Raw genomic sequence first — 11,692 nt, 5'->3', positions numbered from 1 at the left:
AGGTCAGAGTGCAGCGGAGAATTTAAGAAACAGCCGATCGGAAGCTCGGGGTCACGCTTGCGGAACATAGGACCAGAAATTCAGTGCATTTGAGCCTCATGTTAGCGCCTCCGGGGGGCGCTAACAGGGTGCAAATGACTTTTCACCCAGGCGCAGTAGGAGTTTAGCGGGGGCAGTAACTGGTAGCACCCCGCTCCGCTGCGCAGGCGATGACGTCATCACCATGCGCAGACGACCGTTTCCGCACTGCCTGCAAAATTGGCCCGCACCCCCTGAATCTGCAGCAGGCGATGACAGAGACCGGTTCAGAGGGCGGGAACAGAGCGACAGGAGGCTCGCTGGGCAGTAAGTAAAGGGAAGGTGGCGGGTGGGGGGGGAAAAAAAATGCGGCCAACTTACTTGTCGCGACCTGTTGCGTCTTTCAATGTGGGGTCCGAACCGCGATCTGGCAGCCCGGCACCCTGCTCCCCGGTGATCCAGGTACCCCACAGAGTTGTGGGCTTGGGCCCTCCCCTTTAATGAGAGGAGGAGCTCTTTCATGAGGCAGCGCTACGTGTGTACAGTGCGTAGCGCTGCAGAACGTACTGCCTTGATATTCAGGGTTAGCACTCTAAGGAGGAAGTGGAGCGCTTGAATTAGCGCTCCACCTCCCTCTGGGGCACTAAAACTGACGTTAGCGATCGCCAGAGCTATTTATTGCCGGGCGCCAAAATGGTCACTAACGAATTTTTCCCCCATAGGAACAGGAGTAGTCCATTTAGTCCCTTGAGCCTGTTCCGCCATTCAATGAGATCATGCCTGATCTGCGACCTAACTCCATGTACCTGCCTTTGCCCCATATCTCTTAATACCTTTGGTTAACAAAAATCTATCAATCTCAGATTTAAAATTAACAACTGATCCAGCATCAATAGCTGTTTTTGGAAGAGAGTTCTAAACTTCTATCACCCTTTGTGTGTAGAAGTGTGATGTAGGAAAAAGGAGACTTACCATCAAGTAACTTTAAAGTAAGCTTTAAGTAACTTATAAACACACTATATACACAAGAGAGGTCTTTACCATGCCTCTGGTAGAAGCCTCTTACAATACTGAACAGACCAGTATTTATACCAGTCCAACAGGAAGTGACATATGACAGGAAGTGAGGTATGTACACAGTTCATAGTTCATAGTTCACAGGAAGTGATGACATAACTTCCCGGATGTTATCATTTTTATCACATTCTTCCCTCCTGCAGGATTAGGAGGCTGTGGTCTACCTTTTGGTCCGCAGCCGCCGAACAAGGAAGAGTCGCACCCGTTTGGATTCCCGTCGTAGAGGGTCGCTGGTCCGCTTACATGCGGTTGGCCATTGGTCAGAGTCTGTGTGGCCTGGATTGCCCTGTGAAGGGTCGGGGAGATCATGGCTTCGAGTACGAGCCCCAATAGGTTCAAAGTCGGACTGCCTCTGTTCAGAGGGAGGTGCAGAGCTGGTCTGTGGCGGATCAGTACTTTCATGCGCGGTACTGGGAGGGTCGCAACCTTGAGCACGGGGTTCTACCGGCACCAAGCTAGTTGGTGTCCGATCAGGATCCTGGAGAGGGGTACCCGATAGGTCCCAAGAGTTTCCTGGTGAAATGCCATCACCCGATGTCCCACTAGGTCCTGGTGGGCAGGGAGCCAGATCCCGTAATGATACGGTAGATTCTCGGCCGTCGGAATATCGTATGTTTGCATAGGTGGGGTTGGCATCGGTTAGTTCGACCTCGTCTACAAGAGGGTCATTTTTAGACGTCCGAACGTATCTTCGGAGTAATACAGGTCCAGGAGTAGTTAGCCATGACGGGAGTGATGTCCCATGAGATGAGCGACGCTGGAATCCAAAGAACCGCTCATGAGGTGTAGTATTTGTGGCTGTAGAAAGCAGGGACCGTATAGAGTGCAATGCATCCGGAAGCACTGTTTCCCATTGCTGGTCTGGTAGGCCCCGAGATCTTAAAGCGAGACGTACGGAATTCCAGATGATACCGTTATACCTCTCTACCTGCCCATTTCCGATGGGATGGTATGGTGTTGTTTTGCTTGTAGCAATTCCCCATTCTGAGAGGTAGTCCTTGAGTTCCCTTGACATAAAGGATGGACCCCGATCTGAGTGAATATAAGCCGGCATGCCACAGAGAGAAAATACCTGCTCAAGGCAGCAGATTACTGTGGACGCCAGCATATTGGAGCAGGGGAAGGCAAACGGAAAACGTGAATATTCGTCGATCATGGTGAGCAAATATGTGTTCCGAGTTGAAGAGGGCACTGGGCCCTTAAAATCGATGCTAAGTCGTTGCATCGGTTGGGTTGCATGTATGAGTATACCATCTGAGGGGCGGAAGAACTGAGGTTTTAATTCCGCACAAAGCCGGCATTCTGAGCATATTTTCTTTACATCTCCAGTGGAAAAAGGGAGATTCCGTGATCGTACGAAATGTAGCATGCGCGTAACGCCAGGATGACACAAACCATTGTGGACATCCATGAGAGTGGAGGATGACATAGTGGAGCAGAATGCCCGTGTGAGGGTGTCCGGGGCCACATTCTCCTTGCCAGGCCGATAGAGAATGGTATAACCAAAAGAGGCCAGTTCCATCCTCCAAAGTTGTATTTTATTATTCTTAATTTTGGTTCGTTTTCGATTATCGAGCATGAAGGCGACTGATCGTTGGTCCGTGATCAATGTAAAGTGCTGGCGAGCTAGAAAATGGTTCCACTTCCGTACTGCCTCTATGATGGCTGTGGCTTCTTTCTCAACCGGAGGATAATGTAGCTCGGCACCTTGTAAGGTCCTGGACATAAATGCTACAGGACGACCTTCCTGATTCAGAGTAGCCGAGATCGCCACCTCCGAGGCATCACATTCAACCACGAAAGGGAGATTCTCATCAATGGAGTGAAGAGCCGCTTTCTCCAACTGTTTTTTGAGAAGGTTAAAGGCTGCAACAGCCGCTGTTCCCAGTGGAAATGATCTAGCATGGAGGAAGGGTTGGATTTTGTCCGAAAAATGAGGAATCCATTTAGCGTAGTATGCAAACAGACCGAGAGCCCGACGTAAAGAAGCCGGATTCTTAGGTGACGGGAGCTCTTGGAGCGGGCGAAGTCTTTCTGGGTCTGGCTTAATGATACCATTGCCTACGCAGTAGCCAAGGATGTTGATGGTCGGTTGCGACTCAACAGATTTGGATTCATTCAGGGTCAAATTACGGCGATGGAGGGCATCCCGAAATTTTTGGAGGTTGGAGTCGTGTTCCTGTTGATCGTGACCTGCAATGGTAATGTTATCAAGATAGGGAAAAGTGTCCCTTAGGTTTTCCTGCTTAACCAGGCCATCCATTGCCCGTTGAAAGACAGCCACTCCATTAGTAACCCCGAATGGGAGGCGACGAAATTGGTACAGCCGTCCATTAGCCTCAAAGGCTGTGTACTGCTTATCTGAGGCCTTCAAGGGTAACTGATGATAGGCACTTTTTAAATCGTAAGTTGAGAACACTTTGTATTCGGCCAGTTTATTAACCATATCATCAATGCGTGGCAATGGGTAGGCGTCCAAGTCGGTATATTGATTGATGGTTTGCGAATAATCGATGCATAGTCGCTGTTTGTGAGGTTTTAGAGGGTTCTTGACAATGACGACTTGAGCCCGCCAGGGCGACGAACATGGTTCAATGATATCCTCTGCTAGAAGTCGAGAGATTTCAGCCGCAATAAAAGATTGGTCTTCCTGATTAAAGCGCCGCGATTTCGTTATTATCGGTTGGCATTGAGGCGGAATACTGGCAAATAATGAGGGTTCATCAAGTGAAGCTGCTGATAATGCACAAAATGGTAATTTAGATGGTATATTAGAAATAGTAAGTCCGGGTTTGGATCCACCAAACTCAATGGTGAGTTTCTTATGCTGTTTTTGGAAGTCCAGCCCTAAGAGGAGATCACTACATAAGTCTTTGAGCACCGAAAGTCGGGTGGAGGGATACATACGACCATGAAGTGTCATATCAACAACACAAAAGCCGGAGATTCTGGTATTAAGTGATGACTGGGCCATCGCAATTGCCTGGTCCGATGGGAAGACATGTAGTTTCAATTTCACAACAATCTGTTCCTTAATGAAACTATCAGTACTTCCTGAGTCAACTAAGGCATCTAAGGTATGCCCTTTAATTGAAATTTTTGTGGCTGCCTGAGACAGGTTCTGTGGGCAAGCAGCTGTAATTGGTGTCGTTGCACAGAGAGTGGCTAAAACTCTCGGTGTGCTTCTTCGGGAGAGAGCTCGAGAGGAAGCTTGATAGGTCCTAGCTGGAGCATCTTGATAGGCCCTAATTGGGGCAGTTCGGTAGGCCTTAGCTGGATTGGCCCTCATAGAGGCCCTTGATAGGCAAACTTTAGCAAAGTGTCCTTTTTTCCCGCAATAACTGCAGATTGCATTGCGAGCAGGGCAGGTTTTCCTAGGGTGAAAAGCATCTCCACAAAAGAAGCATTCCTTCCTAGATTGCCAAGAGGCTGCAAAAGTGGGGTCGTCCTCCTCTTCTTCATCAGAATTATCAGAATTAGATTCCCCCATGATAGGGTTCACCTGAGACCGCTTGAATTGTCTGGTTGCAGCTACAGCAGCAGATCGAGATCTGGGCAGCTGATAGAGGTCTGCATTTCTCTTTGCCAAATCCAGTGAACAAGCTAGGTCAAAAGCTTTTTGTAGCTCAAGTGTTTTACTTTCTAGTAGACGCTGCCGTATAAATGGAGAGGCAATCCCGCAGATGAAAGCATCACGAATCATTTCTTGGCGGTACAGCTCAGCTGAGGCTGCCTGAAAGTTACAATCTACGCTGAGCCTGCGAAGTTCTTGCAGGAATTCGTCAATTGATTCCCCTGGCCCTTGTCGGGCTGTGGCCAGTAGATGTCTAGCATAGACCTCATTTGGGGTCTTCGCATACAGTTTCTTAAGTGCCCGAATCACCTCTTCGTAACTATCCCAGTCATCAACATATTCGAACACTTTTGGGGTCACATAATTGACAAGTATCTTCAATTTAGCAGGAGCATCCGCTTTACATTCATCCAGAAAATTCTCAAAAGTACGATACCAATGCTTCCATACCCTGCCAGCTGCTGGTGTATTTGGGTCCAAGTCCAGACGAATAGGTCTAAGGATTTTCTCCATGATGGGTGGTTCCCTGGATCCTTAACTTCCAAGTTTGTCTGAAGGTCTAGTATTTGTCAGTGTAAATATTAAGTTACTTAAATTGATGTAAGAAAAAGGAGACTTACCATCAAGTAACTTTAAAGTAAGCTTTAAGTAACTTATAAACACACTATATACACAAGAGAGGTCTTTACCATGCCTCTGGTAGAAGCCTCTTACAATACTGAACAGACCAGTATTTATACCAGTCCAACAGGAAGTGACATATGACAGGAAGTGAGGTATGTACACAGTTCATAGTTCATAGTTCACAGGAAGTGATGACATAACTTCCCGGATGTTATCATTTTTATCACAAAGTGTTTCCTAACTTCCCTCCTGAAAGGTCTGGCTCTAATTTTTAGACTATGGCCTAGAAATTGAGTTGACGCTGCGCCAGGGCTTTAGCGCCGGAAATTTAGCGCCGGCGCTAATTCCCTTGCGCGCGCCAAAAATTCAGTAGCGCCGCGCCCAGACGGCTGCCGGCGCTACTGGCGGGCGTGAGCGCCTCCCAATGGGCGCTGAGTGCCGAATTGCGGCGCTAATCCGGCGCTGCGGCACCCGATGCGGTGCGGCAGGCTGGGGAAGTGCAGGCCTCCTCCTTCAGTTAAGGAGGAGCTGCCTGCACCCGCCCGCTGTCCGTTCAAATATTGAAAAAATGAGCCCGGCACCTCGGACAAGTGCCGGGCTTGCAGGCCAGACGCATCTGTTCCGCGGGGGGGGGGGGGTGGAGGAGTCCGGGGAGGGAGGTGCGGGCAGGCAGCCGACGGGAAAGCGGCCGGCCGCCGCGCGACCTTAATGCGCCGGCGCTAACTCGGGGAAGACTCGGTTGCCAGAGTCTTAGTTGCGGCTGCCACGGGCGAGGCGGCCGCAACTGAATTTCGGCGCTGGGGCCCGTCGGCATGGCAACCGGGACGCTGCGCACACCGATGACGTCATCGGTGCCGGCGCAGCGCTACCGGCTTAACGCCGACGGAAGGGCCCCACTCAATTTCCCAACTGGCCATAACTCCGGCGCTAGGCCCTCTAGCGCCTCAAATGCGGCGCTAAGGCTACTCAATTTCTAGGCCTATGCCTCTAATCCTAGAATCCCCCACCAGCAGAAATTGTTTCTCTATCTATTCTATCTGTTCCCCTTAATATCTTGAAAACTTCAATCAAACCACCCCTTGACCTTCTAAATTCCAGGGAATACAACGCTAATTTGTGTAATCTCTCCTTGTAATTTAAACCCTGGAGCCTGGGCATCATTCTGGTAAACCTACACTGCACTCCCTCCAATGCCAATATATCCTTCCTAAGGTGTGGTATCCAGAATTGCTCACAGTAACTCCAGATGTGGTCTAACCAGGGCATTGTATAGCTACAGCATAATGTCTACCCCCTTGTATTCTAGTCCTCTAGATATAAAGGCCAGCATTTCATAGCCTTTTGTTTTTTTTCTGTACCTGTTCATGACATTTTAATGATCTATTTACCTGGACCCCAAGCCTCTTTGGACCACCACTGTTTTTCATCTTTTCACCATTTAGAAAGTATCCTGTTCTATTCTTTTTAGGTCCAAAGTGGATGACCACACATTTTCCTAGATTGAAATCCATTTGCCAGAGTTTTGCCCATTCACTTAATATATCAATATCTCTTTGTAATTTTATGCTTTCATCTACACTGCCTCCAATGCCGCCTATCTTTGTGTCATCAGCAAATTTGGATATGTGACTTTCATCTAATTCGTTAATAAATATGGTGAATAGTTAAGGCCCCAACACAGACCACTAGTCACATCCTACCAATTAGAGTACCTGCCCATTATCCCTAATCTTTGTCTCCTGCTGCTCAGCTAATTTCCTAATCAGGTCAATAATTTGCCTTCAATTCCATGGGCCTAAGCTTTAGTTAACAGTCTAGTATGAGGGACCTTATCAAATGCCTTCTGGAAGTCCATATAAATAACATCCATAGACATTCCCCTGTCCACTACTTTGAATTTTTTGAAGAGGTGATTAATCAGGGTTGTCAGGCATGACCTACCTTTCACAAATCCATGCTGGCTCTCGCTGATTAGCTAAACATTTTCAAGGCGTTCAATTACTCTATCCTTAATTATAAACTCTAGTAATTTCCCAACAACAGATGTTAGGCTAACTGGTCTATAATTTCCTGGTTTCCCTCTCTCGCCATTCTTAAATAGCAGAGTGACATGCACAATTTTCCAATCTAAAGGAACAGTTGCTGTATCGAGAGAACTTTGGAGGCTTATAGTTAGGGCATCTGCAATGTGCTCACCTACTTCCTTTAAAACCCTGGGATGGAAACAATCTGGTACTGGCGATTTTTCACTCTTTAGTACCTTTATTTTCTTCATTGCTGTTATTTTGCTTACTGTTGTGGAGTATTTTAAACCAACACTCAACACAAGGTTTTAGATCGATAGTCAAGCCATCTTTATTGCACCAGTGGGGGGAAAAAGTCTGCTCTGTCTTAGCCAAACCTTTCCAAATTGTTACAGAAAACACTACATTTTTATACATTACAATAAGCATGGCCACCTCATGTTAAATTCATTACAGCCACCTGATTGGATCTTGGCCCACATGCACCTTCACGGATTGGTTACGAATCTTAATATAAACATGTATAAACTACCTCTTCAATCAATCACTCAAACTGCTGAATGCTAATTAAAAGATACCTTGGAATGTAACCTAGGTAATAAAGTTCTTATGGGCAGTTGAAATGCTGGACATCCAGTTTCCATTTAATTGATTTATATCTCTCCAAAGGTCAGCTATCTTTGACCGCATCTTTATGGATGTGGTCTTTCATGGTAGTCCCTGTCTTCCTTACACTATTCAGTGAAACTGCCAGCGATGTCAGTTTAACTCTGTCCTCACTACACTTGCGTTAACTTTGGTGAGGCTCTATCCCTAATTCAATATTCGTTTCCTTGGGATTTCCAGCATGTTATCCTCTTCTTCTACTGTAAATACTGATTCATAGTAATTATTTAACATGTCTGCCATCTCCTTATTATCATTGACAATATCACCAATATCACCAATATCAGTTTTTAAGGGCCCAATATTGCTCCTGACCGCCCTCTTTTTTCTAATATAATTATAAAAATTGCTTGTGTTGATTTTGATATCCCGCAAGTTTCTTTTCATACTCCCTTTTGTAGCTCTTACTATCTATTTTGTTACCTTTGCTGTTCTTTGTCATTCACCAGGATTTGTGCTTTATTTTATTTTTTTGCATTTTTGTATGCTTTTTCTTTTAGTTTTATGTTGTCTCTTACCTCTTTGGTCATCCATAGCTGTTTATTTTTGGCAAATAGTGCTCTTGCCCCTCAGGGATATAAACTGGTTCTGCATCACAATGGCCCAGAAATTCGGGTCTCCACGGGTGAGTACGCATGGGGTACTCACCCGTAGACCCAATGGAAGTGCCGGTTTCGTGCATGCACTGCACATGCGTGGGAAACCGGAACTTTCGTTCCCTTAAAGGAAAGGGTTCAGAGGTCAAAAGCGTGCGCCGGAGAGGCAGCGCATGCGCATGGAACTTACATTTTTTTGCAGGTTTCTCCGGGAGGGTAAGTCTCCAGCAGTTACACTTTTAAAAAGCAGGTGCAAGGCCTGCTTTTAACAAGGTAAGTGGTGAATTAATTAAAATTAAAACATTTTTTCCACAGGTTTATTATTTTTAAATAGTTTAAAGAAAGGTAAGTTTATTTTTAGCCCCGTTAGAAAATGTAATTAATTTTTTCAAAAATTTAAATTATTGTTTAAAATAGTTATTTTATGTAATTTATAGTTGTTTTAAAAACGTGATGCATTTTTTAAAATGTATTTGAAATTTTAGTGATGTTTTGGGGCTTATAGTATTTATAGTTTTGACAGCTCTTCCTGTCAATTTTATGAATGGGCATTTCCCTGCTACCATTGGCTCTCCATGGCCCACGTGATCCCAGGGGACGCATCGAACTAACTGCGCCCCTGGGATACGCAAGCACTGCGCTCTGGCAGTTGGAGGAGGCCCAGGACCGGAATTTCACGCGGGCCCACAGCTCAATGGCCGGCGCGCTAGGTAAGTGCAGGTCGGAGGCTTGCACCCGCGGGAAGCCTCCGACCCGAATTTCTGGGACATTAAATTTTTTTTGAACACCTCCCACTGATCTCGTCTTTTTACCCATTAACAGGTTTGCCCAGTTTACTGTGGACAGTCTCTGTCTTATTGCATTAAAGTCAGCCTCACCTAAATCTAGAATCTTAACAGCTGTTTCGCGTTTCTCCTTTTCAAACACTACGTTGAACTCGATCATGTCATGATCGCTATTAAATAAATGTTCATGCACCATTTGGCTGTTAACTAAATTTGGCTCATTACTCATTACTAAATCTAATATGGCAAGCCCCCTTGTTGGTTCTTGAACATATTGTTGCATAAAACTATCACGGACACACTCAAGAAATTTACTACCTTTCTTACATGTGCTAGTCTGCTTATTCCAATCTATATCAAAGTTAAAATCCCCCATTAAGACCACTCTGCCTTTACCAAATGCTTGTCCAATCTCTGCACTTATACAATCTATCATTTCACAGCTGCTACCAGGAGGCCTATACACAACTCCCACTACAGTCTTAAATCCTTTTCTATTTCTTAATTCTATCCATAAAGTCTCCACTGCCTGCTTACCTCTCGTTATATCCTCTCTTAACTTCAAAATGTTTTCATCCTCACTCGCTAAGGCTATTCCTCCCCCTCTACTATTTTCCCAATCTTTCCTGTAGACCTTATAACCTGGTATATTTAGTTCCCAGTCCTGACTGTCTTGCAGCCATGTCTCAGTAATGCCTACCATGTCATACCCTCCAAGTTGAATTTGTGCCTGCAGTTAATTCAGTGTATTCCTTATACTCTGTGCGTTTGTATAAAGAACACTTATTTGGGCCACACACCCTAACCTGTCCTTCAGCTCTAATGTGTTACTCACATGTTTCTTATTTTGCTCTCCTGGTTTAATCAAGTTACATCTTTTAGTTTTCCCTTTAACTGGAGTGCCTAAAGCACAATTTTTGACTGTTACTCTACTCTCTTCCTTTTCATTTGTTTTTGAACTATTATTTGTACTACATTTTCCACCTGAGCCCTCCGCCCTATTTACTAGTTTAAAATCCTTGTGACCGCCCTATTTATCATTTCTGCTAGGACCCTGGTCCCAGACCTGTTCAGGTGGAGCCGCTCCTAACGGTACAGTTCCTTCCTGTCCCAATACTGGTGTGTACGGAGGTGTTCCGCAAAGCGGTCACCCAATCTGCATTTGGTCTCCCCAATGTAGAGGAGACCACATCATGAACAATGATTATAGTATACTAAATTGAAAGATGTACAAGTAAATTGCTGTTTCACCTGGAAGGAGTGTTTGGGGCCCTGGATGATGGGAAGGGAGGAGGTAAAAGGGCAGGTGTTGCATCTCCTGCGCTTGCACGGGAAGGTGCCGTGGAAAGGGGAGGGGGTGTTGGGGGTGATTGAGGAGTGGACCAGGATGTTGCGGAGGCAACGGTCTCTTTGGAATGCTGAAAGGGAAGGGGAGGGGAAGATCTGTTTGGTGGTGGGATCACGCTGGAAGTGGCAGAAATGGCAGATGATGATTCATTGAATGTGGAGGCTGGTGGGGTGGAAGGTGAGGACAAGGGGAGCCCTATCATGGTTCTGGGAGGGAGGGGAAGGGGTGTGAGCAGAAGTGCAGGAAATGGAAGGGACACAGTCGAGGGCCATGTCAACCACGGTAGAGGGGAATCCACAGCTGAGAAAAAAGGAAGACATATCGGAAGCACTAGTACGGAAGGTGGCATCGTCAGAATAGATGCAGCGGAGACGGAGAAACTGGGAGAATGGAATTGAGTCCGTACAGGAAGTGGGGTGGGAGGAAGTGCAGTCAAGGTAGCTGTGGGAATCAGTGGACTTATAGTGGATTTTGGTCGATAGGCTATCCCCAGAAATGGAGACAGAGAAGTCGAGGAAGGGAAGGGAAGAGTCAGAGATGGACCATGTGAAGGCGAGGGAAGAGTGGAAATTGGAAGTAACGTTGATGAAATTTTCCAGTTTGGGGAGAGAGCAGGAAACAGCACCAATACAGCCATTAATGTACCAGAAAAAGAGGTGAGGGCAGGAACTTGAGTAGGACTGGAACAAAGAATGCTCCACATATCCCACAAAAAGGCAGGCATAGCTAGGACCCATGCGGGTTCCCATAGCGACACCTTTAATTTGAAGGAAGTGAGTGGAGTCAAAGGAGAAGTTGTTCAATGTGAGAGCAAGTTCAACCAGGTGGAGGAGGGTGGTGGTGGATGGGGATTGGTTGGGCCTTTATTCAAGTAAGAAGTGGAGCACCCTCAGGCAATCCTGGTGGGGATGGAGGTGTAGGGGGATTGGATGTCCATGGTGAAAAGGAGACGGTTAGGGCCAGGAAACTGGAAACTGTTA

The sequence above is a fragment of the Somniosus microcephalus genome, chromosome 14 (assembly GCF_052327205.1).
Source record: "Somniosus microcephalus isolate GS21.2 chromosome 14, FLI_Smic_1.0, whole genome shotgun sequence".
Lineage (NCBI taxonomy): Eukaryota > Metazoa > Chordata > Chondrichthyes > Squaliformes > Somniosidae > Somniosus > Somniosus microcephalus.
Note: the sequence above shows the minus strand (reverse complement) of the source record.